This window comes from Dermochelys coriacea, chromosome 9 (genome assembly GCF_009764565.3).
Source record: "Dermochelys coriacea isolate rDerCor1 chromosome 9, rDerCor1.pri.v4, whole genome shotgun sequence".
In the NCBI taxonomy this organism is placed as follows: Eukaryota; Metazoa; Chordata; order Testudines; family Dermochelyidae; genus Dermochelys; species Dermochelys coriacea.
Window position 1 is genome coordinate 83,595,626 of NC_050076.1, and position 12,776 is coordinate 83,608,401.

Consider the following 12,776-nt stretch of genomic DNA (forward strand, 5'->3'; position numbering starts at 1 on the left):
TGTGCTGAAAATAAAGTTCCATTTTATCCCCTTATACTGAACAGGCAACTGGAGAAATGCCAAAAATATGTTGAATTTTGATGTCTATCACTTAATCCCATTCCAGAACCAGAATTAATTTTGATAACAGAAAGGAGGATTTAGTGACTGATGTGCTAAAAAGTATTTTAAACATCTATTAATGTGTGTTAAACTTGCATTTTTCAAAATCAGATGACTGATGATAATGGATAAGAGAACCAGATTTGCATGGTGAAGAATATCATACAGAAGCACACACTAAGGCCCCAATACAGCAAAGTATTCAAGAACATATATAGCTAAGTATGCGAATAGTCCTACTGAAGTCACTGAGACAGGTGATGCCATGGCTAAAACAGGGTCCCGTGTTCTAACAGTTTTCCATGTTCTCCTCACTCATCAATATTCCAGTAAAATCCTTAGGGAATCTATCTGAGGCAGTTGCTCAATTAGCTACTTTTCAAAATTAATAATATCTGGCATTTCAAACTACCGTACAGGTTTAAAATAACAGATCCCCACAACATTCCTCTAAGGTATATAGGTAAATATGATTAACCCATCCTACAAACAGGGAAACTGAGTCGGAGGCTGACTTGCCTAAAGACACACAGCAAGTCAGTGTCAAAACTGGGATTAAAATCCTAGCTCCCTACCCTGTATTCCCAGTTAAATACCTTCAGCCATTTAATTTCTTGCCCAACCCTTCTTCACTCCCTCTTATGATTGTGATGTAGGAGCACCCAGACACATGAAACAGGATCAGGACCCTGTTGTACTAGTGCTGTATAAACACACAGTAAGAGACAATCCCTGCTGGGCAGATTCTACAATTTAATTTATGACAAGATGCAACAGATGCTGTAACACATAATCTGAAGAAATGTGGGAAAGAGGGGGAGGGTAACATTGATAGGAACATGTGGTTACATAGACTGGATATGTGCAAAGTTAGATTGGCGTGGGTCCCTTAAATATATTAATTAAAATATATAAATAAGCAAATAAAAACAAAATAAATAAATATACATAATCTCTACCTACTATCTAACTAGATATTATCAATAGGCAATTATCTATAGAAGGCAGACTTGTGGGTTTAACATAATGGAGACACATAATGGAATACTGCTTGTGGAACACAAATGTTCTGAGGTTACAGGAATATAATAAATAAAGAAATAAAACTAGCCAATTTCCATGGAGTCTTGGAGGTTGCTTTTTTGGTATTACTTAAAACAGATACATGCTATTTCAAGCTGGGAAGATGAAGAGAAGCCTTTGGAAAGTTGAATGTGGCATGAAAAGGAAGCACCCTCTCTGCTTAAAAGAAGAAAATTTTTGACATCTGAACATCTATAACATATAAAGCAGATACTGTGGAAACTCAGCAAGCAGTTGGAGCAGTAACTAAAAGGCTGGACTGCAAACGCGTCTACGTGGGGAGTTGTTTCCAGTGTATCTGCTGCATACATGGTGTGTGTGTGTATGTCTGCATGCATGCATGTGTGCGATGCACACATTAGCTACATTACACTACATATATTCAGCAGATACTCCAACTACTTGGTGAGTTTCCAGTGTATGTATGTAAGTTTAACTTGCAAACACATGGGGAAAACAGCACAACAAACCTAGATAAACAGGTCAAAGAGCAAAACAAAATCTAGGAACATCTTGAAGAGATTGAAGAAACTGAAGTGCCTATAGTCTGGGTCCATATTTTAAAGAACAACATTGTCAGCAAAGAAGCTGAAGAAGTGATCTGAGGCCCGTGGTCAGCCTTAGACAGATAACACCATAGGTTAGAGAGAGACTTTTGTCCTCAAAAGACCTGATCAAGGCGATTAATAATAAACTTGAGTCTGAATTTATTTATATTTTATAAAATTGAACAGTGAGCCAGCATCTTTTCTCAGGCAGAGTCCCTGCCTGCCAAGATTCAGCATAGAAAGTACTTTTTATAGTCTAGTTGGAGATGTTGCATATTACTATAATGGGCTCTGCACTTTTATAACCATCTCTTAATTAATGCAACATTTTAGGCATGTCAGCATTTCCCTCTTTAAATGATGCTATTCAACTTGTTCTCCTCTATCACTATTTGGGTTTGCAGAGGTACTGCCAAGATCTAACACGAACTTAATAGTTGGACAGGATTATTTTTTTTAAATCCTTCCATATTTTCTGATGATAATACCATGCTAAGCAAATGGCCACACACCAAGTCAACCCTTGCTGCCTTTATTCAAAGAGTACCACTGGCCACAGCATCTCCTCCATTGGATTTGCTGGGATTAATCACAGGACTTGGCCCAATGTATTTAAACTCCCACAATCACCACCATACTTTACCACCTCCCTACACCCACAGACTGAGACCTTATTCACTGCTGAGTATAACATCCCATTTTATAATCTCCTGTGTAAGTGTGTGTCATGCATGCACACTTGGAGAGTTCATTGCAATATAATCTCCAATTACCTGGTTCAAGTTCTGATGACATTTCTGCAGCTTTGGTGCTTTCCTTAGACAAAGATGGGAAGAAGGACTGATGAAGACACGAGACTGGGAGATCAGGGTTCTATTCCTGCTTAGTACTTTCTCTCTGACCTTAGTCAAGTCACTACCTCTGTTTACTCTAGTTTCCTAATGTGTAAAATGTGGCTAATACTAATTCCCTTCCTCATATTGTGGATCAATTAATTAATGTTTATCAAAAAATTTAGCTGAAGATGGGAATATATAAAAGGCACCATATTAATTCAAAATATTATTGGTAAACCAGATTCAGAGGTCACATGTAAATAGCTGCAGTGATATTTCAAACATATCAATAACATTGTAATTTTACACTAAGGAGAACATCTTTGCTTCACACAAACATTCTTACGATTGCACCATGTATATTTATTAAGAGAAGCAAGTCGTACATGTATTAGTGGGCATAATATGTTTAAGAGACACTCTTGAATAGATTTCAATCCAAAATTTAGGCTTAATAGATACCAGGTTTTTACAAAGCCTAATATCAAGAGAACACTTTATTTTTTATTTATTAGTTTCAATTAAAACTGTTTTTTAATTTAAATTTCCCCCCAGTGTTTTCAACCTGAAAAATGCATCATTGTGCTAGTGCATGAGAGCCAGAAAGTAACACTGATTAGAAACTGATGAGAATCAAAAGTTGAACTGATCTATATTCATTGTCCAAGATCAGTGAAGTGCAAAACGTAATCAATCAGCCTCAATAGTGAAAAGAAAATTAGATTATTAAAACTGAAAGAATTTTAAAATCTATCTAAGGGGTTCAGATTTTTAACCAGAGAGTGCCCCTTCTAATCTGATTTATTAGAGTAGGCTATGGATATAGTAACTAATGAAGAGGAGTTATTCGCATACAAAGAAACAAACCTTTTTAGTGACATTTCTTGGTGTCCAAAAATAAGATGAAAAATAAATTATGCTATTTTTCCAGACACCATTAAATTATGCCAAGCTGCAGTGTCAAAAACTGACACCATCCTATACAGACCCTTATTGTTCACCCTCATTTTCACCTTTTTAACTTTTGTGTATAAATTACAAATCAAGACTCTCTTCCATGCTTCCACTAAAGGGAACCGCTTCAGTGAGGATGCATGACTTGGACTAAAGCCTAGCGGTGAACAGTTGTCACCAGTCAAACTATATGTTACAGTTCCTCAGTTTATCCACTGACCCCCACACACGGCTGGCCTGCTATTTATCACTCCAAGCTGTAACACTATAGACATACAAAGTTCAGACAGAGAGAGAAAAATAAAATGTTGCATCAATTTAAAACCCCCTCCAACCTACTACAACCTTTCCTGCTTCCAATAAGCCTATTGCAAATTATGGTCCAAATTCTCCTCTCGTTTACAATGGTGTAACACTGGAGTAATTCCACTGACACCAACGTAACTGAGAGCAGAATATGTCCCTCTCTGTTTAAAAGGTATTTTACATGTTATCATCTGGATCATTTAACTTTCTTGCATAAAGACTGCTGTAGTCTGTATTAAAAAAAAATCAAGCAATTATGCTACTTCACTGAGAGCTTTGATTTTTGCAGTTTTGGAAAAATCCTATGATTTATTGTTAGATTTATGAGACTAACAGAGACTTGCAAAGGTTTGGAGGTGGGGTAGTCTAGCTTTCAGTCCTGTATGTAAAAAGCAGAGTTCCTTAGAAATTCACAGCCTCACAGACATTACTATAGAGGAGCCCGAGACATTTTTGCCCTTTCCTAGCAGCTTATATATCATTCCTTAAAAAAAATGTTCAGAGAAATGTGGTGCCTTTATTCCCTTGTGTTGCTGAAATCTTTTTTCAGGACACCCCACAATGAGCTTTCCTAGGGAAGTAGAACACTATCTTCTCCTAAGACCACAGTGAAGCAGTTACAGCTTCAGTGTGGGGAGAGGAAGGCGTGGGGGAGGGGGGGGAGAGAGAGAGAGAGACTGTGAATGAGTGAGGGTACAATAGGAAACATGAATTACTGAGGAAAAAATGAAATCAAGTGTGAGTATAATTGCAAAGCACCAGCTCACTTCCAGACTGGGGAAAAGAGAGGAATTATATACGATTCAGGAGTATGACAAAGAATCCCTTCAACGAGTTGTCTTTTATAATAACTTCACTGGTATACAGCACAGGGAGAAATTGCATCATGTCAGTAGCAAGTTTATAAAGATAAACTGGCTCTGCAGAGGGTTGAAAGATGCTGGAAGTTACCTTTTGTTTTGTTTATCACATTGCAATAAATCCTCCAAGAACAACATAAAGAGGATATTAGAGATAAAAGGTACAGATGCACTTAAAAGGTCAGTTCCCATAATTCTGAGGCTCAAACCGAAGAGTATGGCCCACAGCATGCAATAAATCTAGAGCATTCCTAAGCAAAGGTCCAAAGCTCTTTGGTTTGTTGGGTGGTTGTTCTAGAGACAATGAGGGTGCATAACCTAAGCATTACACACTCACATATGCTGAGCACAAACATCAAACAAGGACACTTCATTTAGACAGCCTAGCTCTCCATCTGGGCTCTCAGCCTGAAATTTAGGCACCCAAATATCCATTTTTAAGTATGAATTTGAGCTTTCATGTGCTAAAATGAAAAAAAAAATAGTTTAGGCTATGGATTTAAAACTGGGGTCACCATTCCAAGTATCATGAAAACTGTGGACATTTTCCTACGCAATAAAACCTGGAATTTCACAAGATAGCAGTTTAATTTCTAAATTATTACACATCTAAGATGCTGACTGTGTACGACTGAGTGAGTGTGACACTGCCTTCTGGGACTGGCCTAAGGAAAAGAACAATGACCCCCAGCTATTTCTGTCAAAGTTAGAGCCATGTGTTTTTAGAGCAGAAGGCACAGGGTTCCAATCTCAACTCTGCCAGGAACTGATAAATTTTTACCAAGTCCCTACTCAGGCAGAACTCCTAGTGAAGGAAAATGGGAGTTTTGAGCAAGGACTAGATAACAAACGAGTTAGAGCTCAGAGTTAGTGCTCCTGGTAATAGAATAAGAATGCAATATTTTTTCAATGCTACCTTCAGAACTTGTTGAGTACAGTGGTGGTGTTATTTTATTTAAGGGCTTTTCCTGCTTGCCTTTGTACTTTCCCCACAATGGATGGCTTCTGGTTTAAATGCAAATAGTGAAGATGTAGTCAAAGGATCTGTTTTTAAATTCCAAAAGAGGAGACTTCTAAGTTTATCTCAGAAGGACACTGGAAAAATGAATAGAGAAAAATTATGCAGAGAAAGAGAAAATATTCAAAGAGTAGAATTATGTATGCATAATTGCATGGCTCCCTAGGGTGCATGGACAAGCACATGCAGTCACTTTGTGAAATAATTTCCCACAACTACTGTATCCTAATTATACTGCCCTAAGTGGAGAAAAGCTAATTTTTAAACAGTCCTGATGGTGCAACTGTGAGAGCCATGAGGAGATTTTAACCCCTTATCTACTGCTGCAGGTCTCCAGGCAAAGAAGCAAAACCAAAAGTAGTATGAAATGCAAGCATGATGATGCATCTTTATTTGTCAATTTAAAAGTGTCCTGTAACATACGAGAGAGACCCCAACCAAGTATCAAGAGCTTCTGGTTTCTGAACTAGCTGAGACAAGGAACAGATAAAAAGAAATGGGCCTGAATCAGAACACTGGGCTTGAACTCCTCTTAGACTGTGGAGATGATTGGATTCAGACCCTCAATCTGCTCTTGAAAGACATGCTAACTTCCGTTTTGCTAATGTTATGTGAAGCCCTGCATGAAATGGATTGAAAATTAATGTGATGTAGGGGGATGTATTGTCATCTCCTAAGAAGTGAAATGGAAGGAGGGTGAAATTCTGGTCCCATTGATGTCAATGGCAAAATGCCCATTGACTTCAGTGGGGTTAGGATTTCATCAGGTAGATTAAAAGGGAGAAGTTACGGAGCACTGGAAGAAGAAAAGACACGCCCTGTAAAAGCCTCTTGTAGTTTCTACTGAATATAGTATTCTTCACCTAAGGCCTAACTCCACTCAAGTTTTTATAGCATCTTTTCACCCAAAAGGACCCCAAAACACATTACCCATTCTATATACCTTTAGTGGTTCACTTCATCCACCACTGAAACGTAGCCACCCCTGGGAGGTACAAACCAACCGTTTAATGGCACATCTCAGTGCTAGACAATGATTTAGGACAGTAAGGACCTATTTCAATGCCAGCTGAACTCAAGGGTATTTTTCATGCTTACACATGAAGCAAGTGGTTCCAGGTACAGACATGCTAAGATACTTCTTGTTTTAAAATAGTTATTACATCTTACAGTTTGTACAAATAGGTATCACTACACACAAGCATACAGAATTGATAAAAACACACTATAACCATACTGAGCAAAGGGGCATGTTTTCCTGTATGTGCTGGTATACCTCCCAGTAAAATGACAGGAAATATGTGTCTGAATTGAAAGCAAGATACTCCGTATTCCATATAATATAAAGCTTGCTAACATCTTCCTCCCAATGACCTACTGAGACCCCAACTGTTTATTATAGCTATGAAGTCAACATAGTTCACTTGGTTCATTTTATTAAAAAGCACTAAAATTATATTAAATTAATTACTTGTTCTATGTTTAAACTCCACATAAAGTTCAAAGAGAAAATAACAAGAAATAGTGAGACAACTCCATCTTAAAATATGAAAAAGTAAGACAAGATGTGCTTCCCGTGTTGCCTTTTGATTTCCTCTGAGTCAAAAGTCCGCCATAAACTGCGTTCTATTATTGCCAACTTCTACAAATCTAAATTAACTAAAAATATTGCCTGAAATTTTTCAACTCCCATAATTTTACTAGACTTTTCTCTGTTAATCTAACCCATATGCCTGTTCTTTTGTGATTTTTTTCAGCTGCAAATAGATACTGCAAAAATACCATGAAGTCACTAAAGTGTTCCAGTTATTTTTCTTTATTGACACAGATGTTGATTTTTTTTAAAAAACAAAATTATAATCTGATGCTGCTAAAGAAACCTTCTCCTCAATTCTCCCCAATACAATACTGCCAAAGTGTGTAAATGTTCATTATTTCTCTAAAGAGCCCCCCCCCCAACCAGATCATTAACAAGTTCTGAAGAATATGACTTCAAACTATTCTTTATATTAACTTGTTTCCCAGATTCATTGCTCTGGGTGAGAAAAGAGAAATCTTCTCATTCCCAATTTCATTATTTTGAGTCCTTTGGGTATTCTGTTCTTTGCATTTCTCCAATTCCTCATTTGGGGAGCTTTTTCCATCTTTTTCTCCCCAGTTGCAAAATCCTCCATGCAGTCTGCTCTTTTGAAGCAAGAATTAGGGCTATTAGTCTTGGCAATATAAGCCAAATACTTCAGTTCTAGCAAATGCACCTTTCTATTCATAAATTCATTCTTTCTTCTAAAAGATCATCTCCAAAATGTCACCTTTATTCATAGATTCATGGAGGTTAAGGCTAGAAGGGACCATTTCATCTAGCCTGACCTCTTGTATAGCACAGGCCATTAAATTCCATCCAGTTACCCCTGTATTGAGCCCAATAACTTATGTTTGACTAAAGCATATCTTCCAGAAAGACAGCCAGTCTTGATCTGAAGACATTAAGAGATGCACCATTTCCCATGGCAGTTTGTTTCAATGGTTAATTATCTTCACTGTTAAAAAATTGTACCCAATTTCTCACCTGAATTTTTCTAGCTTCAGTTTCTCGTCATTGTTTTTTGTTGGGCCTTTCTCTGCTAGGTTAGAGATCTGTTTAGTACCCAATATTTTCTTCCCAGGAAGGAACTTATACACTATAGTCAAGTCATCTCTCAAATCTTTGAGATAAACCATTTGAGCTCTTTAAATCTCTCCCTGTAAGGCATTTTCCCCAGTTCCCAAATCATTTTTGTGGCTCTTTTCTGCACCCTCTCCATTATTTCAACATCCTTTTTAAAATGTGGAGCCCAGAACTGGTCTCCCCAATGCTATATTCAGAGGTAAAATCATCTCTGTACTCCCACTCCCATTTACACCCCCAGGATCACATTAGCCTGTTTTGCCATGACCTTGCACTTAGAGCTCATGTTGACTTGCTTGTCCACTCTGACCCCTAAATCATTTTCAGAGTCACTGTTTTGCAGGATACAGTCTCCCTTCCTTGTAGGTAGGGCCTACATTCCTTGTTCTAGAGCTATAACTGTGCATTTGCCTGTATTAAAAAGCATTTTGTTTGAATGGGCTAAGGTTATCAAGCGATCCAGATCACTTAGTATGACTCCCCATTCTCTCCATTATTTACCACTCTCCCAATCTTTGTCTCGCCCCCACTTTTTATCAACAGTGATTTTATATGTACATCCACGCTGTTGAGGAAAATGTTGAATAGTGTTGGGCCTAGTGCTGAACCCTGTAGAACCCCACTAGGAACACCCTCATTCATTGATGATCCTCCTTTTACAACTAGTTTTTGATATCTGTCAGTTAGCCAGTTCTTAATCCATTTACTGTGCACTCTGTTGATACTGGAGACTGCCAGACTTAACTCAGAATGTTGTGCGGTACCAAGTCAAATGCCTTATGAAAGTCTAGGAATATTACTCCTACACAGGTTTCAGAATAGCAGCCGTGTTATTCTGTATTCGCAAAAAAGAAAAGGAGTACTTGTGGCACCTTAGAGACTAACAAATTTATTTGAGCATAAGCTTTCGTGAGCTACAGCTCACTTCATTGGATGTGAAGCTTATGCTCAAATAAATTTGTTAGTCTCTAAGGTGCCCAAATACTCCTTTTCTTTTTTACTCCTACACAGTTATCTTTATCCATCAAACTTCTAATCTCATGAAAGAATGAAATCAGTTTTTCTTTTAACAAGGCCTATTTTTCATAAAACCATATTAATCTGTGTTTAAATACATTTGACATCTTTTTAGCCCAGATACCCAAAGCATCTACATCCCAGTCCTTTTCACTGATGAACATGCTTAAGTTTAAAGTCATGGTCGTTTAGGTGGGCCTGAAATTTGCTTGTTTAATGCTCTAGGTGCAGAAATATCATCAGCAGTATCTGAAAGCAAATGCACGAGCCCCTAATCATTTATATCAAGGAGCAATTTTATTAACTGTCAATAAGTAGCAGTCTCTGAGGCCAGCCACTAGATGGAGACATGACTGCATGCGCTAAGTCAGTGTATTATACATGCACATATTTAGGGATCTGGCATCTTCACGATGAATTTAACTCCTGGGGGAATTCTGCACCAAAAAATTAAAAATTCTGCACATAATATTTTAAAATTCTGCAAATTTTATTTGTCAAAATAACACTACATAATCACATAAATTTTGTTAATTTATGTCAAAATACCTATCAACAAGTATGTCTGTAACAATACAGAGTCACAAAAACATTCCCCCAGGAGTAAAGAGTTAAAGAAACTCCTATGAGAACCCAGTTCCTGTTTCTCTACTCCCTTCCCTTCACAGAGCCCAGCCGGGGGGCCAGACACCAACAATTCCTCCTCCCCCCAGCCAATACACCCAAACCTCCTATCCTCCAGAGCCCAGCTGTGGGACTTCCCCTTGCCCAGATACCCAGTACCCCTTCTGTCCCAAAGCCCAGCTGCAGGGCCCCCCTTGCCCACATACCAGCACCCTTGCCCCTCCAGAGTCCAGCCATGGAGGCCCCTCATGCACAGATACCTGCACTCTTACTCTTTAGACCACATAGATCCAGAGGGAGAAACAGCCTGATGCTGGGTCCCAGGCTTGCGCATTGAGTTTTCTGTGTGTAACCGTCTCCTTCACGCAGGGCGTGTGGGGAACTGTAGCTGCTGGGAACCTCTAGCTCCCTCCCCATCACCCTGGCAAGGTCTTCTATGTGCGAGCTGAGCTCTGACAGGTCCAGAAGCCCCTAGGGGTGGCCAGTAGCATTACAGCCCATTTCTATGGGGGAAAGGAAATTCTGCATGCTCAACATTAATTTCTGCAAAAGTCTGTATTGTGTAGTGGTGCATAGTTCCCCCAGGAGCAGAATTTTAAGTCAGAAGCTCAGCAAACCAACTGTAGTTACTGCATTTTTTCCAAGTTGTAAATTATTTCCCAAGTTTATATTTACTTCTAATTTTTTTGTCACTAAAGTAAACACTGAATTTTAAAAAGAAAAGGAGTACTTGTGGCACCTTAGAGACTAACAAATTTATTAGAGCATAAGCTTTCGTGAGCTACAGCTCACTTCTCACGAAAGCTTATGCTCTAATAAATTTGTTAGTCTCTAAGGTGCCACAAGCACTCCTTTTCTTTTTGCAAATACAGACTAACACGGCTGCTACTCTGAAAACTGAATTTTAAATATTCAAGCCAAACAACACAGTTATATTTTGGCTAAAACAGGAGCAGTAGCTGTAGCCCCTTAACTGTTTCTTGTTGCATAGGGCCATTCAAACTACAACCATTTGCACAAACACAAACCCCAGACCGCCACGACCAAAGTAGACCTATTACCCAGGTGAATTACATTTCCTTCTACATTTAAATCTTTCCATGTTTGTCACCACAACTCCGTGTTGTGGCAGTATTCGCTGAATACCAGCATTTAAATCAGACACACCAGCTATGGGACATAGCATTGCGTATCTGTTTTATGTCATATACCTGGCATGTGATGCAGTCCTAGTGATGACCTGTGGAAAACATTCATGCTTGTGAGTAGTATTTGGGTTATGTCCTCTGCAGCCATGACCACATACACTTGAGCAGGTCTGATATTACATCTAAAGACTTGTCTAAATGAACGTTTAGTTTGCAGCATGCCGGGGTGTGAATCTATCCCACACTAGCATGCCACATATTAACTATCCATGTGGATCCTGCTGCCACACACTAACAGGTCCATAGTGCACTTTGGTCTATGTCGCTTTGAAATGAGACTAGATCAAAGTATGCTAAGGCAGTGGTTCTCAACCAGGGGTTCTGGGACCCCTGGGGAGCTGTGAGCAGGTTTCAGGGGGTCCTCATGCATGGCCAGCATTAGACTCGCTGGGGCCCAGGGAAGAAAGTCAAAGCCCTACCGCATGGAGCTGAAGCCTGGGGCCCTGAGCCCTGCCACTTGGGGCTGAAGCCAAAGCCTGAGTGACTTAGGTTGGTAGTGATCAAAAGCTGTCCCTATTGATATTGGGAATCAGTCCAGTTCCTGGTATCCAGTTAACAAACGTTTACCATTATGGTTTGTTGGAAGTTTCAGTAGAAATCCCAAGGACACAGTGGGCTCATGGAGACTGAACCACCCTCTCTCACTTAAAGGTGGAACTGCCACAAGAGAATACCATGGGGAAGCTTGCCTTGCCAGTACCCATCCTGTACCCTATGCTCTGTGGATGGTCTCCGGAGCTGTCAATAAAGTACCCATTAACAACACTAAATTCACATGATTATTTCTCAAGTGCCTAAGGGAGTGCTAGGAACCTCAGAAAAACAAGTAAAGATTCCATGAGTGTATAATCTAAATTCAAAATGGCACAGTGAAGGTCATTAAACACACAATGGGATTGGGTGGCCAGGCTTGACAGGAAAGACTAGGCTGACAATAGTAAGATCATGCAGTTAGTAAGATGTGTGCACAGCTGGATGGTTCAGTTTGTTACTCTTCTGCTTCCTTCTTCTTATAGGTGTGATGGCAGAAGAGAGTTTTTAGGCGTGATCTGAATGTGAAGAAGGTGGCTTGATGAACAGGTTAATGTAGAACATTTCAAGTGTAATAGGAAGCTGTGGAAGGAGGCATGGAAATGTCACAGAGAAAGAGACAAAGGAATGTGCATCACTGGCAGAACAGTGGAGGGGGGACAGGGGGAATCAAAAGAATATTGGATTCAAGTTGACAAAAGAGAAAACAAAGTAAGACTATGTCTACACTACAATTTATGTTGGGAGAATTTGTGTTGCTCAGGGGTGTGAATCAACCACGCCCTTGAGCGATACAAGTTACACGAACATAAGCACCAGTATGGACAGCACTATACTGGCGGGAGAGCTTCTCCCATCAACATAGCTTCTGTCACTTGTGGAAGTGCTTTTATTATGCTGATGGGAGCGCTCTCCCGTCAGCATAGAGCGTTTTCCCCAAACACGCTGCATCGATGCAGCTGCACTGCTTCAGCACTGTACATATAGACATGCCCTAAGATCAGACTCAGGCAGCTTTAGAGCT

The 12,776-nt window shown here is 39.4% G+C and overlaps 1 protein-coding gene across 4 annotated transcripts in view; it reads right to left on the bottom strand.

Annotated features, from left to right (window-relative positions):
- Positions 1-12,776, bottom strand: part of NEXMIF (neurite extension and migration factor) — a 243,768-nt gene that overhangs the window by 40,048 nt on the left and 190,944 nt on the right. The window lies entirely within an intron of this gene.